The sequence below is a fragment of the Podarcis vaucheri genome, assembly GCF_965113315.1.
Source record: "Podarcis vaucheri genome assembly, chromosome: 10".
In the NCBI taxonomy this organism is placed as follows: domain Eukaryota; kingdom Metazoa; phylum Chordata; class Lepidosauria; order Squamata; family Lacertidae; genus Podarcis; species Podarcis vaucheri.
Window position 1 is genome coordinate 76,532,252 of NC_138748.1, and position 15,927 is coordinate 76,548,178.

A 15,927-nucleotide genomic window follows, 5' to 3' on the forward strand; every position below is an offset into this window, starting at 1 on the left:
CGGGCCCAGAGAGGCGCCCCGAGCCCTCCAGCGCCCCCAGCAGGCCGGAGAGCGGGGACGGGGGACGGGGGCGCCGCGGCGACGGCGACGGCAGAAGGCCCTCGTTCCCGGGAGGAGGGGGAGGGGGAGGCGCCGGGTCCCGTTTTCTCCCGCGAGGCCGGCCGGGTCCTCCGCCCGCTGGGGCCGGCCTGGGTGGTTGTGCGCAGGCGCGCCTGGCCCCGCCCCCTCCGCGCGCTCTCTCGGCGCCGCCATTTTGGAGCTGAGGGGAGGCCGCGGAGAAGAGAGGGAGGGAGGCCGGCCGGGCCAGGAGGCGCCCGGGACACCCTCCGCCCCCGCCCCAGGTAAGGCCTCCAGGGAGAGCGGCCTCGGGGAGAGGGCGCCTGGGCCGGGAGGCGCCACCGAGCGGGCCGGGCTGGGCCGGGCTGGGGGCGGCGGGGGGTCCAGCCCCGGGCTGCTGCTGCTGCTGCTGCTGCTTCTGGGGGAGGGCCGGGCCCTGCCAGCTGCGCCGGGGGGGGGCCGTCGCCTTCCCCCGGCCTGCTTCCCCTGGGGGCGGGCGCGGGCCAGGCTGCGTCCCCAGGGAGAAGACGGGGAAATTCTTCTGGCCAGAAATTTAGGAAAGATGGAGAATACCTTCAAACACCAAACAGCAACAACATGAACACGGATCTGCCGACAGACTCGGATTGAATCTTGAAGTGGAAGGAAATTATAAAGCCAAAATTTTCCTGATACTTAACTGAAAAGAATAATAAAAATGAAGTGCGCGTGGACTAGTAAGGTATAAAAGGCACCGGGAAGTGAATCGGAAGTCAAAGTGTCAAATGCGGTGGTGCTAGTCAGTGTCTGTGGCTTGTTTATGTTGTTTTTCGTTGTGTTTATGTTCTGCGTAAATTGTTCTGTAATAAAGAATCTAAAAAGAAGAGGACGACGGCTGCATCCTCGCTTCCTATAGGAAGCAGGCGGAGGTGTGTCGGTGAAGGAAGAGGGCTTGGAGGCAGCTGGGGGGCCCGGAAGATGGAGGGGCGAGGGAGGGTTGGTCCCTGGCCTGCTCAGGATGAGGCCCTGCTTCCCCTCAAAGGGACATCTGCATGTTCCTCGTCCCACCTTTGCCCTTTGAGGTCCAGGCGGCTTCTGTGGCTAAGAGCAGCCACAACTATGGCCAGTTTGCCAGCCGGAGCCTTGGTTCTGCCTGCTCTGCCAGTCTCCAGTTCCAGTGGTCCCAAAATCCAGCGCCCCAGAAACTCCACACCCAGTGCGACTGAACCGGTCATTCTCCCCTAGATCCCCCCTGGGTACTGCTCACCTCCCAAATCAGCCTTGGGCTCTGTGCCTAGGGCACCCATGGGAGGGGGTCAGGGTGCTTGGTTTGATTTGGCCAGTGCCGGATTCTGCTGCTGTGAGGGCTGCCTGGCGCCTCAGGGACACAGCACCTGCTTTGGCTGCCGAGGGGGCTGTCTTGGATGGACGAAGCCCTGGACGACTTGGGGTGTAGGCATCTGGGAGAAGGCTCACCTTCCGCAGAGGTAGTCCTGGTAAACCTAGGACTAGCCCTACAGGTGTAAGAGGCTGTGGAAGTTCATGAGCCCATGCATGATGTGGAGAAAGTGGATAGAGGAGAGTTTTGTCCTCTCAGCACTAGAATGGAGCGATAGCTCAGAGTGTGAGACTCTGAACCGCAGGGTCATGGTTTGAGCCCCACATCAGGCGGAAGATTCCTGCACTGCAGAGGGTTAGACCAGATGATCCTCTTGGTTCCCACCAACTCTTTGATTCTATAATCCTGGACATCCAATAAAGCGAAATAATTGGAAGAGTCTGGAGATGCTCCCCTCGGAGAGGCTCACTTGCTGCCTTCATTACAATATCTTTAGGGGCCTGGTAAAAATGTTTCTCTTCAACCAGGCCTTTGGCTGATTAACATTCTATATCCTTTTAAATTGGCTTGTGAGGGGGGTGGTTATTGGTCTGGTTTTGTTTTGTAATGTGTTTTGTGTTCTCGGTTTGTAATTTTATGTTGCGAACCACCCTGTAATATTCACATGAAAGGTGGTATAAAAATTTAATAAGTAAATAGATAATCAAAAGATAAAATGCTTAATGAGGCAGCACATAGTTAAAACTCTGGAAATCACTCCCACAGGAGGCAATGATGGCCAGCGACCTAGAGGGCTTTGAAAGAGAATTAGGCTAATTCATGGAGGAGGAGAAGGCTCTTAATGTCTGCTAGCCATGGTGGCTGGTGGAAGGGATCATGCTCTTATGCTGGCGACCTTCTTGCAGGTTTCCCAAAAGGGGGCTCTGCTTGGCCACTGTGAGAACAGGGCGCTGAACTAAATGGGCCACTGGCCTGATCCAGCAGGCTCTTTCAATGTTACTACGTTCTGGATCAGACCAAAGGGGACCCATCTAGTCCAGCGCCCTGTTCTCACCGTGGCCAACCAGCAAGCAGGAATCCAGCTTTGCAGCAGCTCAGAAGCAGTTGCTTCCTCGGCCCATGGCAACTGTTGCTTTCTAGCTGGGGTAAATGGTGGAAGATGTGAGAAAGGCAAATTGTATGCTAGGAATCATTAGGAAAGGAATTAAAACTAAAAGTGCCCATAGCAATGTACAAATCTATGAAGTGACAACACTTGCATTTCAGTGTCATCTCAAAAAGGATATTGTTTAGATGGAAAAGAGCAGCCAAAAGAGGGTGCAGAAACTGATCTATGAAGAGAGGTTGCAGCATTTGATGGTGTTGAGCAGTGACCACCCCTCACAAATCCCCTCTTTTTAGGCAAAGAGGAAATGAACTCTCATCTTTGTTCCAACCTGGGTTTGGAACGGAATCCACCTGGGGAGGGGAGTGCGATCCTGTTGTTCTTTTGATACCATTGGCCATCAGGTTGCACGGACTGAGTGCTCCTTAGCTCTTTGGCTTTTGGGCTGTGGGATGCCGCATGGCCCTAGATGGTCTCCAGTGGTGTTTAATGTCTGTATGAAGGAATTGAGAGTGGTCATTAGGAGTTTTGGAGCAAGGTGTTGTGAGTTTGTGATGGGACCCAACTCTGTTTCTCTGTAACATCTGAATTGGGAATGGCTGAGTAGGTGGGCTGGATGAGGCTAATAAGCTGTGCCCGAAGCCTGTCATGGGGGAGCTCTGGGTGAATCATTCCCGCGGTTGGGAAGTCTGCAGTTGCTTCTCCTGGAAGGGGTCACGCTGTCCCAGAAGCAGCAAGTGCGCAGTTGGACTGTTCATGGATCCCGCTCTCTTGCTGAAGGTGAGCCATGTTCAAATATATAAAAGGATGTCATATGGAGGAGGGAGAAAGGTTGTTTTCTGCTGCTCCAGAGAAGCGGACACGGAGCAATGGATCCAAACTACAAGAAAGAAGATTCCACCTAAACCTTAGGAAGAACTTCCTGACAGTAAGAGCTGTTTGACAGTGGAATTTGCTGCCCAGGAGTGTGGTGGAGTCTCCTCCTTTGGAGGTCTTTAAGCAGAGGCTTGACAACCATATGTCAGGAGTGCTCTGATGGTGTTTCCTGCTTGGCATGGGGTTGGACTCGATGGCCCTTGGGGTCTCTTCCAACTCTAGGATTCTATGTGAACATGTTCTGGCAGCTAGGAGGGCGTTTTTCTGACCTTGGTTGGTAAGACAGCTGTGGACGTTCTTGGACCAGGGTAGCTTAACCACATTTGTTGGTACATTGACAACCTCATGGTTTGATTACCACAATGCGCTCTGTGGGGCTGCCCTGGGGGTTGGCTTGGCACTGAGCCAAAATCAAGGTGTTGGGCTAACATAGAAGACCCTGTGCAGCTCAGGACTGGGTTGCCTGAGAAACCGCCCTTTGTCTTATGCACCCACTAGGTCACTGTGGCCTGTAGGAAAGATTCTCCTGCAAGTTCCAAAAATCTCAAAAGTCCTCTCTGCAATAACTCGGAGCAGAGCCCCTGTTCTGTGGAATAGCATTCCTCCTGAGATCTGGCCGGTGCCCGCTGTCTGCATTTTCTGGAAACAATTGAGATGAAGACATTTCTGTCCTGATAGACTTTCCCAGCTGGATGAATGGGCCTTGACCAGGAATGGCTATTTTGTAGTGCTTTATTCATGCTTCAAATGTATCTGCTGCTACTAGCATCTGTTACCAACTGTATTTTGCTGTTTTTATTGTACGTTGGCTTGAGACGATGGTGCATAAGGAAATTAAAAAATTTCTGATGATAGAGGTGTGTAAAATTATGCATGTGGATAAACTGGGGCCTCCCACAAAGCTGAATGGGAAGATTCAGGACAGGCAAAATAAAGTTCTTCAGGCAATGCATAGTGAAACTGGGGAATTTGCTCCTGGAAGATGCCATGATGAGCCGCAACTTGGACGGCTTCAAGAGAGGACTCTGGAAGGAGAACAAGGCTACCCATGGCTCCTAGCTACGCTGGCTGTCTTCTCCACTGCTAGTGGCATCCAATGTCTCTGAATACTCGTGCATAGATCAGCGCATGGGGGAGAGAAAAGGGATGCACGCTTTGTCTCCATCTTGCAATATGGAGTGACAGCCACTAGCCAGGATGATTTTAATGAGATCCAATTTGCAGTTGCCTAGGGATTGTTGGAGCACAAAAGGTGGTGGTCCTGTCCCCCACCAGAACTGGTGCTGAGTGTCCAGCCAGTGTCTGCCCACGGCAACCCAACTCTAGGGGGGATATTGAACGAGATGTTTCGCCTTCCTCCCATTTCCTGTTTAAGCGTTGAAGTATATTTTCCTTCCATCTCTTTCCCCTCTCCAGCCAGTCCTCCTTCCGCTCTACGTCTGCAAGGGCTCCCTTGCCTCCCATCTGTTCTTCCTCTTTCCTCACTTTCTCTGTTGTAACTTCCGATCCATTCATCTACTGCTGACTCTCGCACAGGGTTTGGCCAGTGTTAGAAGCTGAGATGTATAACTGATCGCCAAGAGGCACTTTTCTGCCCCAGTTTCTAATACTGCCCCCAACTGAAAAGGAGCCTCTGAGGATTCCCTTCTGGCAGTGCCTGGGCCCACGGGGGGAGCGAAGCCCAAGGCCCTTCTTGGTCAGCCATCACCAGCTCAGACCTCAGCAGCATCTATGGAGCCAGTGTGGTGTAGTGGTTAAGAGCGGTAGTCACATAATCTGGGGAACCGGGTTCGCGTCTCCGCTCCTCCACCTGCAGCTGCTGGGTGACCTTGGGCCAGTCACACTTCTCTGAAGTCTCTCAGCCCCACTCACCTCACAGAGTGTTTGTTGTGGGGGAGGAAGGAAAAGGAGAATGTGAGCCGCTTTGAGACTCCTTAAAGGGAGTGAAAGGCGGGATATCAAATCCAAACTCTTCTTCTTCTTCTTCTCTATGTAATGCTAGGATATTTTGCCCCTGCATGCATTCATCCCCTTACGCTTGTTGTCAGGGGTTCAGGAGCAGAGGCGAGGGCAAGGGAGGAAACAGAGAGCGAGGGGGAGGAGGCAGAAGAAAAGATGAGTGATGACGACGACCCGAGATCTCCGAGTCTTTCCAGTGAATCAGAAGATTCACAAAAAGGAGCACCAGTGGCCAGGGCAAGGGGGGAGACTAGGGGGACACCCCAGGAAGATAGAGCCAGAGGGGACTCAGAGGGGAGCAGTTGGAAATCGGGACCAGCGTCACCGCCAGAGAGCAGGGATGAGGAAGAGCGCCAGGGATCAAGCGCTGGCAGCTCGCAACAGGAGGGAGGGCACGAGTCAGGAGTGGCCACACCTCCATCGGGGAGCGAAGAGACGGTTAGACGGAAAGTGGAAGGTTGGGCGCGCGCGCCAAGTTCAAATGCACAGGAAGGTGGCGCAGTAGGCAGCCCGGAAAGGGAGCCAGGTCCTAAAGCCCGGCGCAAGGAGACAGAAGGGTCCGGGGGGTCAGCGTCAGAAGAATCCCGGAAGGAAGAGACCCAGGGGGGCAGAGGGACCCAGAGGAGAACTGTCAGGCGGAAAAGGTGGAGCAGGGCTAGGATATTAAGTTGGTGCGCAAGGGGCGGAGACTCAGACGGAGCTTCGCCGATCTAAGCATAAGACGTAGGGTTGCACGCAGCAGCTTGAGAATGGAGACTGTAACTCAATAAAGACTTTTATTTAATGATCGCTGGCTGGCGTGATCCTCTGTGAGCTAGGATCTGGAAGTAACCCTGACACTTGTTAACACTGCATCCGATTTATCGTATTAGGGCACATTCACCCAGTTTGGAGAGATCCTTTTGGAGTGCTTCACAGCCTCTTTTGGTTAAAAACCACCCTGTACAACTTGGTGTCATCAGCAAACTTTGCTAACTCATCTCCAGGAACAGCTAGAAAACACTTTGTCTCATGCTGCAGGCTTGGGTTCAAAAAACCCAGAAAATCTCACCCACTGTCACCAAGAACGAGACTAGAATGGCTTTCTTAGGGTTGCCATATTTCAAAAAGTGAAGATCAGGACACAAAAGTTGTTGAGTTTTTTGGGGTTTTTTTTTTGCAAAAAAACAAACAAAAGCCCTACTGATATGGGCTGCTGTACACAGAGTTTCCCCAGACATTTTAGCCACTTTTATGAAATTGCCCAGATGTCATTTTTGAAGGCATTATTGCTTGGATGTGTGGCAGCCCTGATAAAATCAAACTTCAGAATAGGTAGCTACACAGGAAGGGACCCCCCCCCCCCACATGCAAAAAAACTCTCTTTTCTTGTCATAATTTCCAGTCTGCTCTCCCACCCCCATGCTCAATCTGCATTCCTAGGAAAAAAAAGATGTAGCAGAATCCAAATAAAGGAGACAAACCTTTATTCTATCAAAGCAGCCAGCAAAAAAATTATTTTGCGAAGAAATGAAAGGCAAAGCAAGAAAAGAGGCACTGCTTTACTGCTAGAGCTGTTTCACTTTCGAGAAGCAAAATCACCATTATAAGCCTTTTAGTAATTAGTCAGCCCCCCTGCCCCCCCCAAGAGAGAAGCAGTCCATTAATCCATTAACTTTGCAGCTGGTTTGTTTGCTTGCAAACAAAGTGGAGGGGTGTAAACCAGCTCCAGCTCCCCTCCCCTCCCCTTGCAAAAGAGCTGTTTGCTTACTTATGGAAATCGTACAAAAATGGAAAAATGTTTCCCTCCTCTGCGCATCAGAGGCCTTCCTGAAAGGGAACAGTCAGTCCTATCAGTAGCAAACCACACGACTGCAAATCTCAACTTGGTCTCTAGGTGGTGCTTCAGAGTCACAAAAAGCGACTGGCGCCCAGTTAATTTCGAACAGTAGTGTCATGTTTTTGCATCTTAAGCGTGTGGTCACAGCCTCCCCCCCCCCCTTTTAAAGGACATCTGATTGTTTTGTTGCATAATAGCATCAGGTAATGCTGAGCTATACAGATGCTATACGGGGCTCCTAAGCTCTAGTTCATTTTTGTGAATTTTGCACATTTCTTTTACTCACTAGTGCTGCTCACAGCCTACGGCTGTGACCAAGGACTTGGAAGGTGTTGGTGGGGCTGCCGTCCAGCTGACAGGGGGAGGTCACATTCCTGCATTTCAGTGCTGTGAAGTGAGCCATTGAGATGCCGTTTGGGGTCATGTCCAAGTTTCCCTTGAGTCCCACCCCTCCCTCCCTCCCTGGGGACAGAAGTGGCCCTCATCTCCCAGCAAGCCCTCACTTTCCTTCTGACCTTGAGGACCTTGACCAGTCCTTAGGCTGGTACAGTGGTACCTCGGGTTACAGATGCTTCAGGTTATAGACTCCACTAACCCAGAAATAGTACCTCGGGTTAAGAACTTTGCTTCAGGATGAGAATAGAAATTGTGTGGCGGTGGTGGGAGACCCACCGGAACTGTACAGTGGTACCCTACGGACCTCAGGAACTGTACAGTGGTACCTCTAGTTACGAACTTGATTCGTTCCAGAGGTCTGTTCTTAACCTGAAACTGTTCTTAACTAGAGGCGTGCTTTCGCTAATTGGGCCTCTTACTGCTGCTGCACCACCGGAACACGATTTCCGTTCTCATCCTGGGGCAAAGTTCTCAACTTGAGGTAACTCTTCCAGGTTAGCAGAGTTTGTAACCTGGGGTGTTTGTAACCTGGGGCGTTTGTAACTTGAGGTACCACTGTGGTTCGTTGAGAATAAGGCTTGAGAGAGCAAAAGGGGAAAGCTATGGGGTTCATGAAGGAAAATTCACATCTGTCTGCCTGAAGATGCAGGCTTCTTGTCTCCTCGCAAGCAAGCAACACAGCATCCTGGGGGTTAGAGGGATCCTGAGGTTGGCAGCCTTCCATTCTGGATCCAGCTGGGCTCCGATCAATATGTTCTTCTGAGCAGCCGGCAGGATGAGAAGCCAGGAAAGACATTGTTGCCACGGTTGGGAAGTTGTGGGCGGGGGGACTCCCCACACTGCAATGGCTGCTGGATTGGCCCCCTTTCCCTGCCAGGTCATGACAAGCTTTCCTTGGCTTGTGTATGGAGACTTGGCTGGATGTCCGTGGCCTCCTGGGAATGGGCCTTTGGCGGAGCTGCCTGGGGGCAGGCAGAGCCCAGCTCTCTCCCTGGGCTCAGGTCAGGAAGGGACAAGGAGACCGGCCAGCCCTTTGCCCCACTGGCCTTTGGCGGTTTGTGGTGTGCCATTGGAAGTGACACTAGTGTGTGTGTGTGTGCGCGTGCGTGCGTGCACACCAGAGTATGTGAAAGGATTGAAATTTTTGTTCTTTGGGAAGGAAGAAGAGGAAGCGAAGGTTACAGGCCACGGCATATTTTGTTGGTAGTCCCAGAGTGTGGTGTTTTGGCCGTGTGTTGAAGCTGTTCCCTGTTCAGCATCTCCAGGTCACCAGACGTTGGCTTCAGCCCCCTTTGCTTTGTCTTCATTGCCTGGAAATAGCACCCAGTGCTAAAAAGAAGTCGGTGGCCTTGTGGAGGAGAATCACCTCTCCTGAAGGGCCTCCATTAAAGGCCCCCGACTGGTTTGAGTTTGATGTGGGAAGCCAGGCTTCGGATGGGTCCCTGGGCGTTCAGCATGTTTGATTTGTGAGGTGGTGCCTTTTCTCCAGCTTCAGGCATTCTTCAGTTCAGGTTCAGAGTCCTTCCAAGCCTGGGGAAGGTTTCCTGTTCCCACCTTTTTGCCGGGGCTCCTGTCCCTGGTGGGCTGGCTCAGACTCAGAATCTGGCCTATGGGGACATTTCTTATTGCATCTGTTACGCTGTGTTTGCTGCTCTTTCCCCCACTGAAGAAGCAGGGTCTTAATTCCAGGTTTCCCTTCCCCAGCTCTCTGGACTGCTCCAAGGAAAACCCGGTTGAGGTCTGCTCCGAAATAGCGGAAGGGAGAGATGGATTCGGTTGTAGCCAGGCTTGGCCTCACGCAGTAATCCCAAAGAGGGACTTTGGGGACATATCCTGGATTCCCTTTTGCCTCTTTCATGGAGCAGCAGCCCTTGCTGAATGCACTGTGCTTGTATTCTGGTGGTGTGAGGATTTTTGGAACGAGGGGAAGTGGCCTTTGGGTTTCCTTGACAACCTAGATCTTTCTTTTGAGCGGCGTCAGGAAAACAAATGTGTGTTCTTCTCTTTTCACAGCTGAGTCTGCAAACTGAAGGGGGCTGCAAGGAAAGGCTCCCTCAATCCTTCTCTGAGACTTGGCTCCGAGTAAAAACGTACAGTACAGGATCAGGCTGGGCATGTGGGAAAGGGCACCCTTGTCCATTTAGCCACCCATCCCGGCCCTCTCGATATCTGGTGCGGTTTCTTGCACCCGGATGCCTTCTGCTTTCTTTGTGCTTTTCAGTATTAATGACGTTTTCATTTCCTTCTTTTATTCCTCAGGCAAAAAGAGCAGCTAAAGGTAAACTGAGATCAATGGAAGGTGTTCTCGAAGTGGAGACCTCTGTTGAACCAAGAAGCCAGATGTACCTCTGTCTGTGGCGAAGGTCTCGCTTTTGAAACAAGATTTGCACAAGAGGTAGGAGCTGTTGCTGGCTTTTCTTTACCGTTTGGCTTGTGGGCACTGCCCAGGAGCAGGCGAGGATGTCCATATTTGGTGCAGAGGACCCCCAGAAGTGTGTGAAGGTGGGGTGCACGAGAAGTGCCTTTGGGATGAGGCCAGAAGTCCCTCTTGGTCTGCTTCTGGCATTGACTAGGAAGGTTCCCAGGAAAGTTCCCAAACAGGACTTGAGGAGGAACAGGGGTGTGTGCTTTTGAACATGGCTTCTTTCTGCAGAGAGGGGTTTTGGCAAGCAGCTGTGACAGTCACAGTTTCAAGGCCTTGTCAAATCTTCTGGTCAGCTGCACTTCTGCCTGGAGCCACTAGCACTCTCAGAAACAAAACTCCCTAATGCCGCCAACTCTGGTAGGCTGCTGGCAAGTTGCTTTTCCCTTCTGAAAAGTCTAGCTCAATATATGGTCAGATCCAAATAGGATCTTATTAGTGTGCCTGTGTAGCAATCGGACAACCCTGTTCTGTTTGGGTATGTTTATCCTGGAAAGCTGAGAGGGAAGACGATAGCCATATTCAGACATCTGAAGGGCTGTCACGTGGAAGATGGAGCAAGCTTGTTTTCTCCTGCTCTGATGGATTCAAGTTACATGAAAGGCGATTCCAACTAAACATCAGGAAGAACTTTCTGACAGTTAGAACCGTTTGGCCGTGGAATGGACTCCTTTGGAAGGTAGTGGACTCTCCTTCCTTGGAGGTTTTTAAGCAGAGGTTGGATGGCCATCTGTCATGGGGGCTTTAGCTGAGATTCCTGCGTTGTAGGAGGTTGGACTAGATGGCCCTTGGGGTCCCTTCCAACTCTATAATTCTATGATTCAGTCTGTTTTGTCCTGAAAGAGTTGCAGCTCTCTTCAGATATAAAAGATCCAATAAAACAGCAACTAGCCTTCCTCAGTCCTCGGCCTCAGAGCCTGCAGGGGAAGCAGCGCAGAAGTCAAAGCTGACTCGAAGCTCTGACCAGGGAGCCATTGCTGCTTCTTCAGCTAAGCAGCAGGCCTCAGGCACAAAAAAGTGGGTGTTGGTTGGCATCCACGTGTAGCCTTGGCACTGAAAGGAAGCTTGGTGCTGGAGGTATGGATGGAAACTGCCTGGAGAAAATTGTGATCGTTTGATGTAACATTCGGGAAGAATTAAAGTCTTTTAAAATATATATATATATATATTTATTAAAATTTTCAAGATATTACAAAATGAAAAAAGAAAAAAGAATAATACAAAATAAAAAAAACAGTTAAAAACAACTCAATCTTTCCATTACTTATTTTTCATTAGCTTGTTTCCCGGACCTCCTCACGCCTCCCTTTTTTGTATTCCAGTTCAATTTGTTAGTTCAGCAAATCCTTCCCCTCTTAATTATCCTAATCTTTAATCTTAAAATATTGTGACATTAAATTTTTACCTATTAATAATCCATTTTTCATATTCCCTTATAGTATTACAGCTAAAAACCACTTAATTTCTATCCAACATTATTCTAACATTCATTAATTTTACAATATTTCTGTAAATAGTCTTTAAACTTTTTCCAATCTTCTTCCACCGACTCTTCTCCCTGGTCTTGGATTCTGCCAGTCATTTCCGCCAGTTCCATATAGTCCATCACCTTCATCTGCCATTCTTCCAGAGTGGGTAGATCTTGTGTCTTCCAGTACTTTGCAATAAGTATTCTTGCTGCTGTTGTGGCGTACATAAAAAAAGTTCTATCCTTCTTTAACACCAATTGGCCGACTATGCCCAGGAGAAAGGCCTCTGGTTTCTTCAGGAAGGTATATTTAAATACCTTTTTCATTTCATTATAAATCATCTCCCAGAAAGCCTTAATCCTTGGGCACGTCCACCAAAGGTGAAAGAATGTACCTTCAGTTTCTTTACATTTCCAACATTTATTGTCAGGCAAGTGATAAATTTTTGCAAGCTTGACTGGGGTCATGTACCACCTGTATATCATTTTCATAATATTCTCTCTTAAGGCATTACATGCCGTGAACTTCATACCTGTGGTCCATAACTGTTCCCAGTCAGCCACCATAATGTTATGTCCAACATCTTGTGCCCATTTAATCATAGCAGATTTCACAGTTTCATCCTGAGTATTCCATTTCAACAGCAAGTTATACATCTTTGACAAAATCTTAGTTTTGGGATCCAACAGTTTTGTTTCCAATTTTGATTTTTCCACCTGGAATCGGGAAGAATTAAAGTCTTGAGCCTAAGTTAAAAGCTGCTTTGATGGCTTGTCTGTCTCCCTGAGTGCCGCTCTCCTGGTGCTTTACATTCGCTTTTGTCTATTCAGATCTGCATTCCTCAAAGGAAACTGCCACAGCTCCAGACAGCTTTTACCTTTCTTTATGTGGAGTTGCAAACTTGCCAGTGTTGAAGCACCCGTGTTTTGGCAGAAGGCTCAGTGCCCAAATTCAGTCCTGGCAATATCACTGACACTGCCAGTCAGTGCAGGCGATGGACCCCTGTGGCCTAGCTCCGTGTAAGGCAGCTTCCTCAGAGCATTGCAGGGCAGGGAATGGTGAGGGGTGCCCTCCCTGTGCCCATCTCTCATGGTTGTCTGGGGGTCCTGGCTGGAGTCCCTGGTAGGAACTCGGAAGCGTCACAGTTGTTGGGACGAAGCAGCTTCCTTGCGGCTTTTTCCCTTTTTTGCCAGGGGATGTTTCATGCAGGCATCTGCTTGGACCCGGTGAACACAGGGTGCTGGACTAGACGGGCCCCTTTGGGCTTGATCCAGCCACAGGGCTCTTCTCAGGTTCTTACCTATACATGCGCACAGCACTCAGTGTTGCGCCAAGAGGCTTTTTGTGACGTGGGAGGTGGTGGAGCAAAGGATGGGAAGGCAGACGTCTGGGCGAACTCAGACTGTCTTCCAATTGGATGTAGCTTAACAGGGACAAAGTCAGGCGGCCCCAGGAAATGAGATACTTGCACAGCCTTAAAGGGAGCCCCAGGCCGTTGCTGGCAGCTGGTTGAGCATGAGCTAGAAGCCAAGAAGAAAGGCTTTGGGGGGATGTGGGCAGGGCAAGTGCAGGCCAAACCTGGCAGGCATATCTCTCTGACTTGCAAGGGTGGGGGTGCAGGCAGGATGCTGCCCCCCCTTTTCCAGCATTGCAGGGGTGGGGGACCTGCTCTTGGGTAAGACCCAATGACTCTGCTGAGACTCGCAGCTCAGCCCCATGCAGGGTTCATCTTACCAAAGCCCTTTCATTTCAGCTGGCCTAATTCTCCATGCCATTGGGCTCCTTATGCCATAGGAAGCAGAGGGTCTCCTTTGCAGGGGAGGTTGAAAGCAGAGGGTCTCCTTTTCAGCCCTTGCTTGCTTGCTGACATTTCTTTTGCAGCCCTATTGCAAAGAGCAGTGGGCCAGTGGGGCTGAGGCTGCTGCCCCTGTGTGTTTCGCAGTGGAGGGGGGTGCTGTAGGGCTGCAGGATGGCCAGAAAGCTCTCGTCGGAGGGGGATATCCTGCTGGTGAAACTGCCATCACTCTCTGCCCTGGGAGAGAGAGAATAAAGCTGAGTTGGGGAAGTGCCAATACAGCTTGTTCTTTCCTCTGCTTCTTCAAACTACTTGCTGAAGAGTGCCCTGCTGCCCTCGCCTCGGCCAAGCAGTTTTATGGTGCCCCTGACCCGCATGAGTCAGCAGCAGGATGGGGGCTCTGTTCAAGTGCCCCCCTCCCACACCAGCCAAGGCAGAGAGAGCTTGGCGAAGGAGCCCTTGCTGCTCCAGGAGAGCGGAAGGGGAATTGGGGCTGGTTCCACTGGGGGCAGGAGCCTTTCTGCCCCCCCCCCAGCTGAGCAGCCGGCTGGGGGCAGCTGTCTTGGCCACAGCCTGCGAGGCGCTGGGGTGAAAGCACCTCAGCTTCCACCAGAAGAGCTGCAGCAGGTTCTCCTGGCATCTGGCTGGCTGGGGCCAGGGCAGCTTTTTTCAACATCGTGGTATATTGCCAAACTGCAATGTTTGGCTAGGATACGCCACAGTGTTGAAAACCCAACATTGCCCAGCCTTCGTGTCCAGGCTGAACAATGGGGGTGGAGACACTCCTTCAGGTATGGTGGTTGCTTTCCTCGTGAAGAGAAAGAGAGTCTAATTCGAAAATAATTCAAGAGAGAGAGAGTCTTAAACTCTCCCATTTTCTCCTGACATTGAGCAGAAGTTAAAACACTGATCTTCCCTCGTTTAGTCCTTAAACATTCTGTCTCCTCTATAATCGTCCAGCTCTTGAACTCCATTATTCACTTTTGCATCAAATCTTAGTGTTGCAAGAGGTGAACTGCCTGGGAGCAGCACTCTCTTTAATTTACCCCACCTCTATATTCCAGTGATGCTCCCTTAATCAAATTTAGAAGACATTTTCCTTAACCACAGAGGAGATGGAGAAGGGATTTAGATTCATGAAGACAAGGGCTGCTGCCTTCAGGGCACTCCCAAGTGGTGGGCTCAGGCTGTCCTTGGAGAGATGCAAAACACAAAAAGACATACCATAGTAACACAAAAAATACACCCCCCCAAAGGCCACAGATTGTTGGATCAGTCCAAGCCTAGGGAGAAGAGGAATGTTTTTGCCTGTTGCCTAAAGGTATGCAAGGATGGTGCCAGGTGAGCCTCTGGGAAGACCATCCCACAAAGGGGGAGCCACTGCAGAAAAGGCCCCTTCTCATGTTGCCACCCTGCTTGGGGTATTGCGGTTTTAAGAAGCCTACTCCGTTTTCCTGTTAACCCCAAGCAGCCAATAAATACACTGAAATGTAACTGAAAATAAAGACTGTGTAGCCTCTGTAAAGACAGGAAGAGGGTCACCAGAGTGGTGGGGGCCAGAACCAGCTCCCAGCTCATAGGCAATGTTGCAGGAGCCCCTTTAAAAAAAGGGGGGGTTGAATTATAGTAATTGGTTATGTTTGTAGAGATTACATATCCTAGTTTGCAAAGAAAAGAAAATATCTGGTGAAAATCCTGAAGAACCTTTATTTTGCTCCAAGGTGATAGATCTCAAGCCAGCTTGACTTGAGCTGATTGGCATCTGGTCCACGGCTGCCCTCTGCCTAGGATTGTTTTACAACAAGAAATGTGTCCCCTTCCAGCCGCAGGCCCCAAGGTCATTTATGTAGGGAAGAAATGTTAAAAGCCACCTGCAACTAAAGTTTCCTGCCTGAATTATGCGGGGGGGGGGGGCGGCAAACTGTTTGGACTTCATTTCACTTGGGAAATATTGCAGGAGCCAGCATTTTCTTGATGGTTGGCAGAAGACTGGATGTGCTCCCTTCTTCTGAATCATCCGTTGAATTTGGAGTGGAAATCTACCTGCAGCCGTGTTAGTAATGACTGCAAGAGGGGGTGAGGGGCAACCCAGTCAGCTCCCAGGGCCCGGGGGTCACAGAGCAGCTGAACAGGGTTGCCGCACAGAAGGAGAGCCAGCCTGACTCCTCCGGGGAACGTTGGGTTTTGCACAGTCCTTGAAAAAGGCCCCCTGCCACACAGAGGGTGGGCTGCAGTGACCTGTGTGTCGCTGGAGGGAGGGAGCGCTTGGCCTTGCTAGGACTCTGTGCCCCCTGATGGTGTGGGAAACGAAAGAGGAACCTCTAACCTGAGGAGAGCTCAGCTTTACCAGGGGCAGGAGAACATCAGGATTCGGCACCTGCTGACCACAGCCCCCCACAAGGGTCTCCTGATGTTTATGGTCGAGGCTTTTGCTTTTAACTTGCTTTTAATTTGTTACGATTTTGCTGTATGGTTTGTTTTTCTATATTGTTGTAAACTGCTGTGATTTATTTCTGTGATACAAGCAGCATATAAATACAGTGGTACCATGATTCTCAAATGCCTTGGTACTCAAAAACTTGGAACCCAAACACTGCAAATGTGGAAGTAAATGTTCCGGTTTGCAAACTTTTTCTGGAAGCCGGATGTGCTCCGTTTTGAGTGTTACTCTTCCTATTTGATTGCCGCTCTTCTGTTTTGAGTGTTACACT

General features: G+C 50.4%; 1 protein-coding gene across 4 annotated transcripts in view; it reads left to right on the forward strand.

Annotated features, from left to right (window-relative positions):
• Positions 1 to 209: 209 nt before the first annotated feature.
• PPP6R2 (protein phosphatase 6 regulatory subunit 2) overlaps positions 210 to 15,927 on the forward strand; it is a 40,809-nt gene continuing 25,091 nt past the window's right edge. For 3 of the 4 annotated variants that reach the window (XM_082238799.1, XM_082238796.1, XM_082238798.1), the window contains exons 1-2: positions 210 to 341; positions 9,790 to 9,925. The gene's annotated coding sequence lies outside the window, so the exon portion shown is untranslated. The remainder of the gene's footprint in view (positions 342 to 9,789; positions 9,926 to 15,927) is intronic. The other variant, XM_082238797.1, reaches the window with a different exon arrangement.